The sequence below is a fragment of the Octopus sinensis genome, linkage group LG1, assembly GCF_006345805.1.
Source record: "Octopus sinensis linkage group LG1, ASM634580v1, whole genome shotgun sequence".
Classification (NCBI taxonomy): domain Eukaryota; kingdom Metazoa; phylum Mollusca; class Cephalopoda; order Octopoda; family Octopodidae; genus Octopus; species Octopus sinensis.
This window is the reverse complement of record NC_042997.1, coordinates 159,336,950-159,350,646: the sequence shown is the minus strand read 5'-3', so window position 1 is coordinate 159,350,646 and position 13,697 is coordinate 159,336,950. Positions and strand designations below refer to the sequence as shown.

The following is a 13,697-nucleotide window of genomic DNA, read 5'->3' as shown; positions in this document are numbered from 1 at the left end:
ATGTATGTTTATCTTCTTTTATTTTTCGCTTGTTTCAGTCATTAGACTGTGGGCATGCTGGGGTGCTACCTTGAGGAGTTTTAGTTAAACTAATCAATCCCAGTAATTATTTGCTTTTCTTTTTTAAAAGCCCGGTTCTTATTCTGTCAGTCTCTTTTGCTGAACAGCTAAGTTACAGGGACATAAACACATCAACACTGGTTAATGTCGAGCAGTGGTAGACACAGTCACATGTATGTATGTGTGTGTATATATATATATAATATATATATATATATATATATACATACACACACACATATACACATTGGGCTTCTTTCAGTTTCCGTCTACCAAATCCACTCACAAGGCATTGGTCGGCCTGAGGCTATAGTAGAAGACACTTGCCCAAGGTGCCACACAGTGGAAGCGAACCTGGAACCATGTGGTTGGGAAGCAAACTTCTTACCACACAGTCACACTTGCACTTGTTTGTGCATGTATGTGTGTCTTTGTGCATTTGCACAATTGTGTGTGGTTTTCATCATCATCGTCGTCATCGTCGTCGTCATCATCATCATCTTCATCATCTTCATCATTTAATGTCTGTTTCCCCATGCTGGCATGGTTTGGACAGTTCCACAAGTACTGGTAAGTCAGAAGACTTCACCTACCTCTGTATTTATGTAAATGCATACATCTACACAAGCATGTGTGTGTGCATGCAAACATATGCATCATCCTTATCATTGGCGTCATTTTACGCCTGCTTTCCATGTTGGCATGCGTTGGGTGGTTCATCCTGGTCTTGGTCACTTCATATTTGGAGTTATTACTATCTACCTATCTGCGTTGGAGGGCTGCACCTTGCTTATGCATTTCCTTGTTAGCATGGTTTCTACAGCTAGATATCATTTCCGCTATCAAGACTGACCTTCTTAAAACCTAGCACATGTTCATGTGTATATGTTTGTGAGTGTGTACGTGTCTGTGTTGAAGTTGTGAGAATATTAGCTAGAATGCATTGATGTATTTGTTCCAGGTCTATACTTTGAGTTCAGATTTTACTTAGGTCAACTTGGCCTTAAACCCAGTACTGAGTTCAATCCTCCTGCTTCTCTCTCTCTCTCTCTCTCTCTCTCTCCCTCTCTCTCCCTCTCTCAAATCAGCTATGGCCAAACTTGATGCAGGCTGGGCTCTGTAAAGCTTAATATGCCCAAGACATGTCCATCACTGCACCCTTTCTTTCCACATTTTAGTAATAACAATATAGTTAATGAAACTGACTCTAGTCCTGGGGGTGGTACTTATTTTATTGATATCCCCTACTCTTTGGAATAATGAAAGTGAAAGTGGACTTTAAAAGGATTTGAACTCAATACATAAAGGTTTGTAAATAAATATGAAGGCTACCACTTTACCATTTCCTTTAACTAATAATAATCCTTTCTCCTAAAGGCACAAGGCCTGAAATCTTGGTCGGAGGGGACTAGTTGATGAATGAGGACAGCTGTGTGAAAAAGTGTCACACCGTAGCTGTTGAGGAAATCTGTGGAAGAGGTAGACCCAGGAAAACCTGGGATGAGGTGGTGAAACACAACCTTTTGGGAGATATGCTGTGCTTGAGAAGACCTGACAAGCCAAGTGAGACCATAGCCCATGGCCTATGCCAGTGGGTGCAACCAGTCCACTTATGGATGCCCCTCATTCATTGGACAATAAACTTTGCTTGTGAAGACCTATTGAGGCAAGTGAAATCAAAATCAAAATTGCTGACATGGCCAATGACTGTACCACCTAATTGGCACTCATGCCTGTGGAATGTTAAAAGCACATCCGAACATGGGGTGTAACTGGCACACTTACGAGAACCTCTCATTCATTGGACAGTGAACTTTGCTTGCGAAGACCTATTGAGGCAAATGTAAACAAATCAAAATCGCTGACATGGCGATGACAGTACTGCCTGATTGGCATTTGTGCCAGTTGAACGTTAAAAGTACATCCAAGCGTGATCGTTGCCAAGGGCCACAGATTGGCTCCCATGCCGGTGACACGTGAAAAGCACTATTCAAGCGTGATCGTTGCTTGCGTTGCCTTGCCAGCACATGTGCTGGTGGCACGTGAAAAACAACATTCGAGCATGGTCATTGCCAGTTGTGCTGGACTGGCTTCTGTGCAGGTAACATGTAAAAATACCTTTTGAGAGTGGTCATTGCCAGAACCACCTGACTGGAACCTCATGCCGGTGGCACATAAAAGCACCCACTATACTCTCGGAGGGGTTGGCATTAGGAATGGCATCCAGCTGTAGAAACTTTGCCAGATCAGATTGAGCCTGGTGCAGCCTCTGGCTCACCAGTCCTCAGTCAAACCATCCAACCCATGCTAGCATGGAAAGCAGATGTTAAACGATGATGATAATAATGATCATAATTATGATGATGATGATAATGATAGCAATATGAAAAATAATAATGATGATAATAATAACAATAATAATAAGGGTGATGATGATGATGATAACTTTTTGTATTGACACTAGGCCAGAAATTTGGGAGATGGGGTATATTAATCACAGTAAATCCAGTGCTTGACTGGTACATAATTTATAGATTCCACACAGCAAGTCAACTCTTGCAGGAATTGAACTCAGAAAGGAAAAGGATGTAACTGACTGTTATTAGGGATTTTGTCTGCCATTCTACCAATCCTGCCATCCATCAATTTCCCCTCCTTCCTTCCTTCCAGGTTATGATGTTTCTTGTTCGCACACACTGCTAAATTTTTACTCTTTGATAGAACTCTTTGTTTCCTCACAGAAGACTGATCATCACCAAGGGAATTAGCATCTGAGTTTGCTTTAACTATATGTAATAATATCTTCCTCACACTCTTGTACCAAACGTCTAAATACTGTTTGATCGATCTGTTAAGTTTGAAATCATTCAAATAATGAACTTTATTTTGTTTTGTTAGTAAAATATTCACTTACACATAAATCAACAAAAGAATATGAATTAGTGCTTGCCTATTTACCAATCTTTTAATTTCATTGTATATTATGTTATTATTAGTGTTATTATCATCTTTGATATTGTTATTGTTGTTATTTTTGCTCTGGCAGTTTCTCTTAAATTTACTTTTTTGATTTATAGTTTCAATGGGAATTTGTGGAAGTGTTGTTGCAGAGATGAATGGTTCACACAGGGAATAAATGTTGGGAGGATGTTTTGCATTTGGTTTATGAGCTCAAGATAGATAGTAAATTGATTGAGTCATTAGGTCATCGAATAAATTGCCTTGTGAGATTTGTTCCAACTATTTGTACTCTGAGTTCAAATACTGTTGTAGTTGACTTAGCTGTTCATGTTTTTTTGGGTTTTTTTTGTGGGGAAGGATCTATTGATAAAGTACTAGGACTGCACTGAGATTGATTCTTTCTGTCTGTTTCTTTTTCTGGAAGAAATTACTTGTGATCAGACCTAGTGAGAAGCAGTCTCTATTCAGTCTAAAAACTGTCCCAAGACATGCTATATGTGATGCTAGTACTCCTTTGACTATTAGAAGTTGAGGGCTCAAGATTTGACAAGATATAATGGCGTGCTCTGAACTTCTGTAATTGTCTCACAAGAAAGAGGATATAAAAGGTCCCCTGTCCTGGCACTGATTCACCTTAATTAATTCTCTTCCTAATCAGGTCTATAATTCTTTTTGTTCCTTTCAATGACTTGTTCCATTAGTGTTATGTTCCTATAATTGCTTCTTTTCAGAAAATTTTCTTTGCTCTTGTAACAGCTGATGATTATTCTGTTACATAAGTCATTGGTTATGACTCTTCCTAGTACTACCTGATAGACCGTGTACATGTGTAAGCTGTAAAATTTACATGCATGCATTAAATATGCAAACTTTTATCCTCAATGTGTAAATAACCCTGCAGCCCTCTTTGTAGTATGAACTCTCTCTCACTCTGTGAAAGGCTTTAGCACAGTTTTTGTTTACCAAATTCATTCACAAAGTATTGGTTATGTCAGGACTATTGTAGAAGGCACATGCCCAAAATGCCATTCAGTGGAACTGAACTTGAAATCATGTGACTGCAAAATAAATTTGTTAATGACAGTAATGTCTCTGCCTATCAACACAGTCTTAGAAGTTTTATTTCACTTAGTTTGTCGACATAATATAAAGCTCTAAACATTAGTTTATTGAGCACTTTTGTAGACTCTTGCTTTGGAATGTATCTCTTTATATGTTTTGAAAGATTATTTATATATATATATATATATATCGACTCATACACACACATATATATGCATGTATGTGTATTTGTGTATATGTTGGTCATCATCATTGTTTAATGTCCGCTTTCCATGCTGACATGGGTTCGATGGTTTGACTGAAAACTGGTAAGTTAGGGGACTGCCAAGTTTCATTCTGATTTGGCAGGGTTTCTATGGCCGGATGCCCTTCCTAACACCAACCACTCCAAGAGTGTAGTGGGTGCTTTTTACATGCCATGTATACATATGTACTCTGTGATGAGTTTGTATATCAATTCAACATATTTGCATCATGTGGAGAAAGAAATCCTCAGGGGATGAATAACTAACAACAGAGCCAACTTGTTTGGAAATATACTCCTAATAGTAAAATTCCATTAATGTTTTTGAGATGTATTTCGTGATTTGGCAGAATATTTCTATTGATTATTATTACTGGAGAGCCTAGTAGCAAAATGAACATCTTTTACCTGATTTATTCTGAAATTTCTGATTCTTGGAATATAACTCCTTACTTTTCTTTATTGCTTTGGATTGGGAATGTACCCAATAAAATGTATATGTCTGCTATTCAGAGATTTGCAAAAGTGGAAAGCCTTGTCAAATTTTTGTTTATAATGCTGTTCAACTTGTGTATTATGACATTTTAAAACATTGCAATTTATGGATAAATTGAAAAATTATTCTAAGTCAAAATATTTGTGTCTGATTTCTTTCTTTTTTTTTTCTCTGTCTGTCCACTAATGCTTACACACACACGTAAGCTCAAACATCTTTTATTTTATGACTGGATAATGTTTAAATGGTAAAAAAGAAATGTTTCTTTTAATGAAATATTTAATCTTTAGTGAAACAAAAGTAAGGGCGTGACCATCCTCAAAAGGTTGAAAAGTGCATGTATTCTTTGTTTGTAACGTGACCACAGTTAGGTTTTTTTTTTTTTTTTTAGAAGAGTTTGGGTTCTTACTTACATGTTGAGTTCTCATTTTCCTCATGTGTTGTACTTTCTGCCTCATTGACTGATAAATAAATAATGCAGATGATGTTAATCACAAAACAAATTGGCAGAGTTGTTAGAATGGTGGATAGATTACTTTTCAGAGTGTGTCCTGTCTCTCTCTGTTCTATGCAATGGATTGGCTGAACTGTAAGATATCTTACAGTATTTATCCTAGCTTTCTGCATTCAGAGTTCTAATCCTTCCAGGCTTACTTGTGCAGTAGGCTTAATCTGTTATTCCTTTGGTTGCCTTTAGTGGAATCTTCTCTATTGCAAGTATATGGGTCAGGCTTTTGGCTTGAAAATACCAACTTTCTTCCTTCCCATCAGGTTTAGAGGCCCGTTAAGGGTTTATTGGGCACTACCTTTCCTCCTGACTGAAAGTCGTTTATATTCAATCAAAGGGCGTGAAGCCAGTGCATGCCTTGACCCCCAGCTTCTGCTGCGATGGCCTGTACGCATCGGTCTCAAAAAATATAAAGTGTTGCTTAACTTCATGGTGGTCATTCATCTAATTTCAATGAATAAGCTGAAAGTTAATTCCAATTTGATTTAGAATTTAACCTTGTTGGGTATGTATTCCAGATTTCCATTCTTTTAATAACAATCAGCCAGGACACCCTAAGCAATGATAGTGTTTATTTCAAAATATTCGTGGATAATCATTAAGAAGTTATTTAATTGTCATCTGCATTTGACAATACACATGCGCACAAATGCACATGCATGCACGTACACACACACACCAATGAAAATCCTATTCAATATGTTTCATAAACATATGTTTTGCCTCTCTTAGAAAATATCCCCACAGGTTGGCTTCATAGATGAATATTCATAAAGGAAGCTGATTTTGTTGACTAGGCTTACCAAAAGGAGGCATACAAGCCTGGCCACTGTGGCTGCAAAAGAAATTCTGGTCTGGATTTGGCATTGCTGTTTTACAATTCTTCTTCAGTCCCTTTTTACCCTACCTGAGTTCTCAAAGGAGGAGACAGACTGGTTAATGATGTGTCATTGGCCCTTGCAATTGGAGGCTATGATAGACCACTGGTAATTCTCAGTGTGTCAGGCATCAAAGGATTTCTTCAGAGAAACCTTGTAACTATTCTTTGATGCTTTTCTCCTATGATGGCCAATGAGAGTTTGTCAAATAACATAGTCTTAGGCAGGCAGTGAGTTTCTATCCTGGAAACATGCCCTGTTCACTGTAGCTACATTGAAATGTGTATTTGAAAAATCATATGTGTTATATAAAGATATAATTAATCTTGCTGTGAAAATAAAATTTGTGAAAAAATTACAAGATCTCTGGTAGTTGAGAGTGAGAAATTATTTGACATGTTTTGTCTTCGTCAAATAGTGTCAAGGTCACTCACCTCTTGTCATTATATATATGTCACACATATATAATGTGTCATTATATATATGTGATTAGATATATATAACCACCAAGGTTTTGGGGGACATAAACAAACCAATACCAGTTGTCAAGTGGTATAGGACAGGACAAGACAAACATACATACACACACATGCGAATGCATGCACTCACGTGCGCGCGCACACACACACACACAAGATGGGTTTCTACATAGTTTCTGTCTCCCAAATTCATTAATTCACTCACAAGGCATTAGTTGGCCCATGGCTACAACAGAAGTCACTTACCCAAGGTGCCACTTAGTGAGACTGAACTTGATACCATGTGGTTGCAAAGCTAGCTTCATAGTCAGATAGCCATGGCTGTGCCTATATATCTATAATACATTAAAAGTTAGTTCAAATCTTGCTTGCTTTCAATGTTACTCAGCCAAATTGGTGCATAATGGGAAAATACTATAAATTAAGTTTACCCTGAAATGTTAATACATATGGAATAAAACAAGTTTTGCATAAATCAGACAAATGGTTTGAGAGATATAGGAGGTTTTCAGGTATAAATACCCAAAACCATGCATAATGGGAATATATTCTGAAAATAATCTTAATCCTGACAGGGAAGAAACTCTCATCTTTCAATTAGACAGTGACTTGGCAACAAAATTATACGAGTTTTTTTTACAGTAAATGTTTCTATTTTTGTATTGGTTTTTTAACACAATATTTTAATCATTTGGAAATATTTATGAGCGAATGTGATTTCAAAAATGTAAGTTGTTTGTACATTATTTATATTTTAGCTTTCTTTAAACAGACAATATTTTAATGTTTTTTAAAATTATTTGTACTAGTTTTGTACTAGTCATGCATTGTCAGATAATAAACAACTTATAATATTTCAAGCATCACCAACAATAACTGTTAGTACTTCTGTTGCAGTAGTAGTTATTATTGTTCAAAATATTGTATAGTCCTACTTATTTGACAACTGTAAACCTAATCTTTACTCTAGCCTTTTATTTATGGTATACAAACAAAAAAGTGATGTTTTCCTCTAGCTTTATTTCTTATTCACCATGGAAATATTATCTTTTGAGAAAGTATACAAGCGGTGTTTAGTATTTAAAGTAGTTAACAAATAAATAGTATTGTTTGCAGAATAGTTTTAAATATTACTTCAAGAATTAAAGATTGACAGGCGTTGAATTTATATGAGTTAGTTTTTGAACTTGAAATTTTGAGAAATAAACAGGTAGGGAGAGATTTCTTGTGAGAAACAACTTTCAGTTTTTGAGATATCTTTGTGTGTGTATTTGTGTATATATATATATATATATATATATATATGTGTGAGTGTATTTATATATATATCATCATCATTTAATGTCTGTTTTCCATACTGGCATGGGTTGGACGGTTCGACTGGGGTCAGGAAAGCCAGGAGGCTGCACCAGGTTCCAGTCTGATCTGGCAGTGTTTCTACAGCTGGATGCCCTTTCTAATGCTAACTACTCTGAGAGTGTTGTGGGTGCTTTTTACGTGCCACTGGCATGGGGATCACAACTACAATTTCTATTTGATTTTGATTTGACTCAGTAGGTCTCCTCAAGCACAGCATGTTGCCCTACGATCCAAGGTACTTTTGAGTGGGCTGGTTATGTGACACTGGTGTAGGTTACAGCTGTGAACTAACTTTATTTGCCGGGTCTTCTCAGTCACAGCATATCGCCAGAGGACTCGTCTTTTGTTATTGCCTCTGTGAGGCCCAACATTCGAAGGTCATGCTTCACCACCTCATTCCATGTCTTCCTGGGTCTCCCTCTACTCTGGATTCCTTCAACTCTTTGGGAATGGCACTTCTTCACACAGCTCTCCTCATCCATCTGTAGTACATGAGCATACCAATGCAGACGTCTATCTTGTACACCATATCCGCTGCTTCTTATATCCAACATTTCTCTTGGGGCGCTTACACTCTGTCATGTGTGCATGCTGACATTACACATCTAGTGAATCATGCTAACTTCATTTTTTTCAGGCTTATGCATGTCTTCAGCAGTCGTGGCCCATGTTTCACTTCAGTGAAGCATGGCAATTTGCATACATGCGTCATACAATCTACCTTTCACTCTGAGTGAGAGACCCTTTGTCACCAGTAGGGGTAGAAGCTTTCTGAACTTTGCCAGGTTATTCTTATTTAGTGGTAACACTCTCTGAGCATCCACCCCCACTACAGACTTGGTCACCTAGGTAGCAGAAGCTATCAACTAGTTTCTCCCCCTGGCATGTGATGGAATCTGTTTCCTGAGCATCTGTGGAGCTTATTGCCCATGTGCATCTGCTGCACATGAAAACTATCTTCCCGGTTAATCCTCTTTTGATGTTGTTACACACATACACATGTATATACATGTGTGTGCATGTGTTTGTATTTGTGTACATGTATGCATATATATGTACATATGTATTAATGTGTGTGTATATATACACACATATGCAGGCACCCAAGGCCTAGTGGTTAGGGCACTCATGATCTTAAAATTGTGGTTTCAATTCCTGGACTGGATGATGCATTGCACTCTTGCGCAAAACACTTCATTTCACATTGCTCCAGTCCACTCAGCTGGCAAAAATGTATGATGCTGCAATGGACTAGTGTCCCATCCAGTGGAGAATATATACATGACAGAATCTTGGAAACCAATCTTAGGATCCTATAGCTCAGAAAGGACCTTTGATCCTTTTATATATATCTGCTTTGGTAGTATATATATGTGTGTATAAATATGTATATATATATATATATATGTTAAAAAAAAGATATATTCTAAAAAAAAAGAAATTAAATATGTACTTATGTATATATATATATATATATATATATATATATATATATATATAAGTACATATTTAATTTCTTTTTTCTTAACATATATCTTTTCCCCATTTCAAAAATTTGTTACAGTTTAAATAAATATATTTGCCAGTTATTTCTATAGCTAATTTCTATATTTTTGTTAAATGTTCAATATATTCACCATTCTCATGTTAGCTTTCCTTCTCAACAACTTCACTCCTCCTCATGTTTTCATTTATGCTTATTATCCAGCCTTTTATATAACACCTTTTTTTTTAATCCATATACTCTACTATTAAACTGAATGAATGTCTGTATCCCAGCCTCAAATTAATCTCTCCAGCATTTCTTTCATTTGTTTTGAAAAGACAGCAGCATATAAAAACAATCAACTCCTCCTTAAATGTTACTATGGGAAGCTTACTATACTAAATAGAAGATATAAATACAATGGAAATTCATAGCCAGAGAATACATTTTCAGAATGAAAACAGGAAAAATAAAGAAGCAGACTAACCACTTTCAAAAAATCTAAAATTTGTTTAAATTATTTTAATGCGATAAGTTTGCTCTTTTGCTATATATATATATATATATATGTATATATATATATATATATATATATATATATATATATATATATATATATATATATATATATATATATATATATATATATATATATATACATATATGTATATATATGTATATATATACATATATGTATATATATGTATATATATTATATATATATATACATATATGTATATATATGTATATATATATACATATATGTATATATATGTATATATATATATATATATATATATATATGTATATATATATATATATACACACACACACACACACACACACACACACATATATATACACACACACATACATATATATATATACACACACACATATATATACTATACATACACACATACATATATATATATATATACATATATATATATATTATATATATATATATATAGTTTTCTTTCAGTTCAAAAAAAGTCTATAAATGCATCTGTTGATTTGTGTGTGTGTGGTGTGTGTGTGTGTGTGTGTGCAAGTAAAATTAATTTTTATCTTAATGAGTTGAGAGGAAATAAAAGTTGATATGAAGAGGGAAATGGGGGTGGAACAGCTGTTCCTTTTAGAAATACATTTCTCGACAGAGAATCCCTTTTTTCATTTAAAGGATAACTTCTTGTAGATTTTTTTTTTAACTAATTCGATTGTGTGTGTGTGTGTGTGTGTGCTGGAGGGGATGAACCCCCCTGCCTCTATCTCTGTGGATGAATGTTTAAATCACATCATAGTGAAAACTCAGTATGTTATCAGTGCAGCAGGTGATCTAATTGCACCCCCACCTCTCTCTTTCTCTCTCTTTCTCTCTCACTTTCTCTCTCAAGCACACAGCCACTATTCCTCCGCGCAGTCATTCATACACACACTCACACACAGTCACTCATACACTTAGTCGTCCACACACACACACACACACACATTTTTTTAGAAAATCAATAGCTAATGTTTTGACGCATGCTTGCGTACAAACATTGGTGTACATTTTCGCAGTCTTCCTGATAACACTCGCTGCCTCCTTTCTCTCTCTGCTTCTTTCTTTTCCCCTTTTCTGTCTCGCGTACGCGTTTCTCTGACTCACTCAGTCCCTCCCTGTCTCTCCTTTCTGATTCCACGGCACACACATATGTTGTCAAAATTGGTTTTTTTGCCTATTACTTTTTGAAATGTGTACCTCTTTTGTGAGTTCTTAGCAAGAAAACGGAAATATATACATATATTCATACAGACATATACTTATCTATAAAAGCACACACACAACACACACAAACATACGTAATACTATATATATATATATATATATATATGGTACAGGAGCTATATACAAAGATGCTTACTTAAGATGTGAATACGGTATTGGGTATCAATAATCCAGGTGAGTTGATTGATTTAAATTATTGTTAATGATGAAAAAGCAGAAAAGATAAACTTTGTATGTAAATATTATTTATATAGTTGTGCCTTTTTAAATTGTCAGATGCTGTACAAAATATTACAGAAAAGAAAAAAAAAAAGCAACAGATATACTTTATTTCTGAGGGACCTATATTCTGTTTTATGTATTTGCTTTTATATAAAATGAATGTACATTTATCTCTCTCTCTCTCTCTCTCTCTCTCTCTCTCTCTCTCTCTCTCTCTCTATATATATATATATATATATATATATATATATATATATGTGTGTGTGTGTGTGTGTACATATGTATGATATGCACATCTATGTATGAATATTTGTCTACATATATATGTATAATATACATATCTATGTATGTATATTTGTATGCATATGTATGTATGTGTATATATATCATCATCATCATCATCATCATTTAACGTCCACTTTCCATGCTAGCATGGGTTGGACTAATATATATATATATATATATATTTCTCTATGTATGTGTTTACATATATGGGTGTATATGAGTGCATAAAGACAAACAACAGATTTCAGGAAGCAAATATGCTAAAAAATGGTAGAGTGGTGCCAAGTTATTCTGAGTTCATTTCCTCATGAAGATGACTTCTCATCCCACTGCATTAAATAAGTATAATTAATATACGGGAATCAGTAGAATGAAATAATTCTGTTTTGTAGTTATGAACATATCTGTATACATATATTTGTATGTGTGGCTGTGCGGTAAGAAGCTTGCTTCCCAACCACATAGTTCTGGATTCAGTCCCACTGCGTGGCACCTTGGGCAAGTGTCTTCTTCTATAGCCTTGGCCCAACCAAAGCGTTGTGAGTGGATTTGGTAGCTGGAAACTGTAAGAAGCCTGTTGTATATATGTGTGTATGTAATTGTGTGTCTGTGTTTGTCCCTCCACCATCACTTGATAACTGATGTTGGTGTGTTTATATCCCTGTAACTTAGCAGTTTGGCAAGAGAGACTGATAGAATAAGTACTAGGCTTACAAAGAATAAGTCCTGGGGTCAGGATTGTTCAACTAAAGGTGGAGTTTCAGCATGGCCACAATCAAATGACTTGAAACAAGTAAAAGAGTGTATGTATATATATATATATATATATATATATATATGAGATGGTGCTGAAAAGTTCCTAGCTTTGGGTAGAAGAAAATACAGAAGGATTAGTTAATTCTGATTTTATTTAACATATTCCATCCTTATATTCACACACTTATTGCAGCAGTCTTTCAGTTTTTATAATCCCTGTGAAAGAACTTGGAAAGTTGGGCCTCCAATCAGGCCTTTTTGATACCCTTAACTTTTCAGCCTTCCCTCATGTGTGTGTGTGTGTATATATATATATATATATATATATATATATATAATCAACATAATCATTTACATGGCTTGGGTTGGCTGGGCTCAGTTTGGTAGTTCACCACTTGTTGTAGTCCATAGTCATTTGTTGCACAGCAATATAAAACCTGGTCATCTGTTGCTTATGTCATACTTTTGGCATGTTTCTCTATGGTTCATTGCCTTTCTTATCACCAACCACTTTACTGTGTGGACTGAGCCAGTTTTCCTTACCTGAGGCACTAGAATGGATGTCTGTGAAAGAACAATATAGTCCATTCTACTCTGTATCCATATTTCTACTCAGAGTTAATACTCTCCCAGATGGGTTGTCTTAGCTGGGCCTTGTTGAGGAGTACCTATCACCCCAGTTCTTTCTTTATATGTATATATCTTTTATCTTTCACTTGTTTCAGTCATTAGACTGTGGCCATGTTGGAGCACTACATGGAAGAATTTTAGTCAAGTGAATTAACCTCTGTGCTCATATTTTCTTTTTTATATATGTGTAAGTGTATGTCTATATGTCATGAACATCATTTTCTTATGCCTTTTTCCATGCTGTACAGGTCAAGCAGGATGTCTGTAGCCCAGCATCTTACCACTTGTTGATGTCTGTAGCCTAGCATCTTACCATTAATATCTCTTTCATGGTACTTAGCATCTTCAAGTCATCCTTCACTACTTCTTCTCATGTCTTTCTTTGCTCTTCCTTTTGTGTATCTTTCTTCTACCTAGATTGTTTGCTATTTCTTTACCCAGCTGTTATCCCATAGTCATATTACTGTCCATACAAGCTCTGTTTTGTCTTTTGCACATGT

At 35.5% G+C, this 13,697-nt stretch overlaps 1 protein-coding gene across 11 annotated transcripts in view; it reads left to right on the top strand.

The window, feature by feature from the left end:
• Positions 1-13,697, top strand: part of LOC115219086 — a 295,969-nt gene that overhangs the window by 129,526 nt on the left and 152,746 nt on the right. Inside the window, exon 1 of one of the 11 annotated variants that reach the window (XM_029789163.2) lies at positions 11,018-11,478. The exons of the other annotated variants lie outside the window; for them this stretch is intronic. The gene's annotated coding sequence lies outside the window, so the exon portion shown is untranslated. Of the gene's footprint in view, positions 1-11,017; positions 11,479-13,697 lie in introns of those variants that run through there. 11 annotated transcript variants of the gene reach the window in all.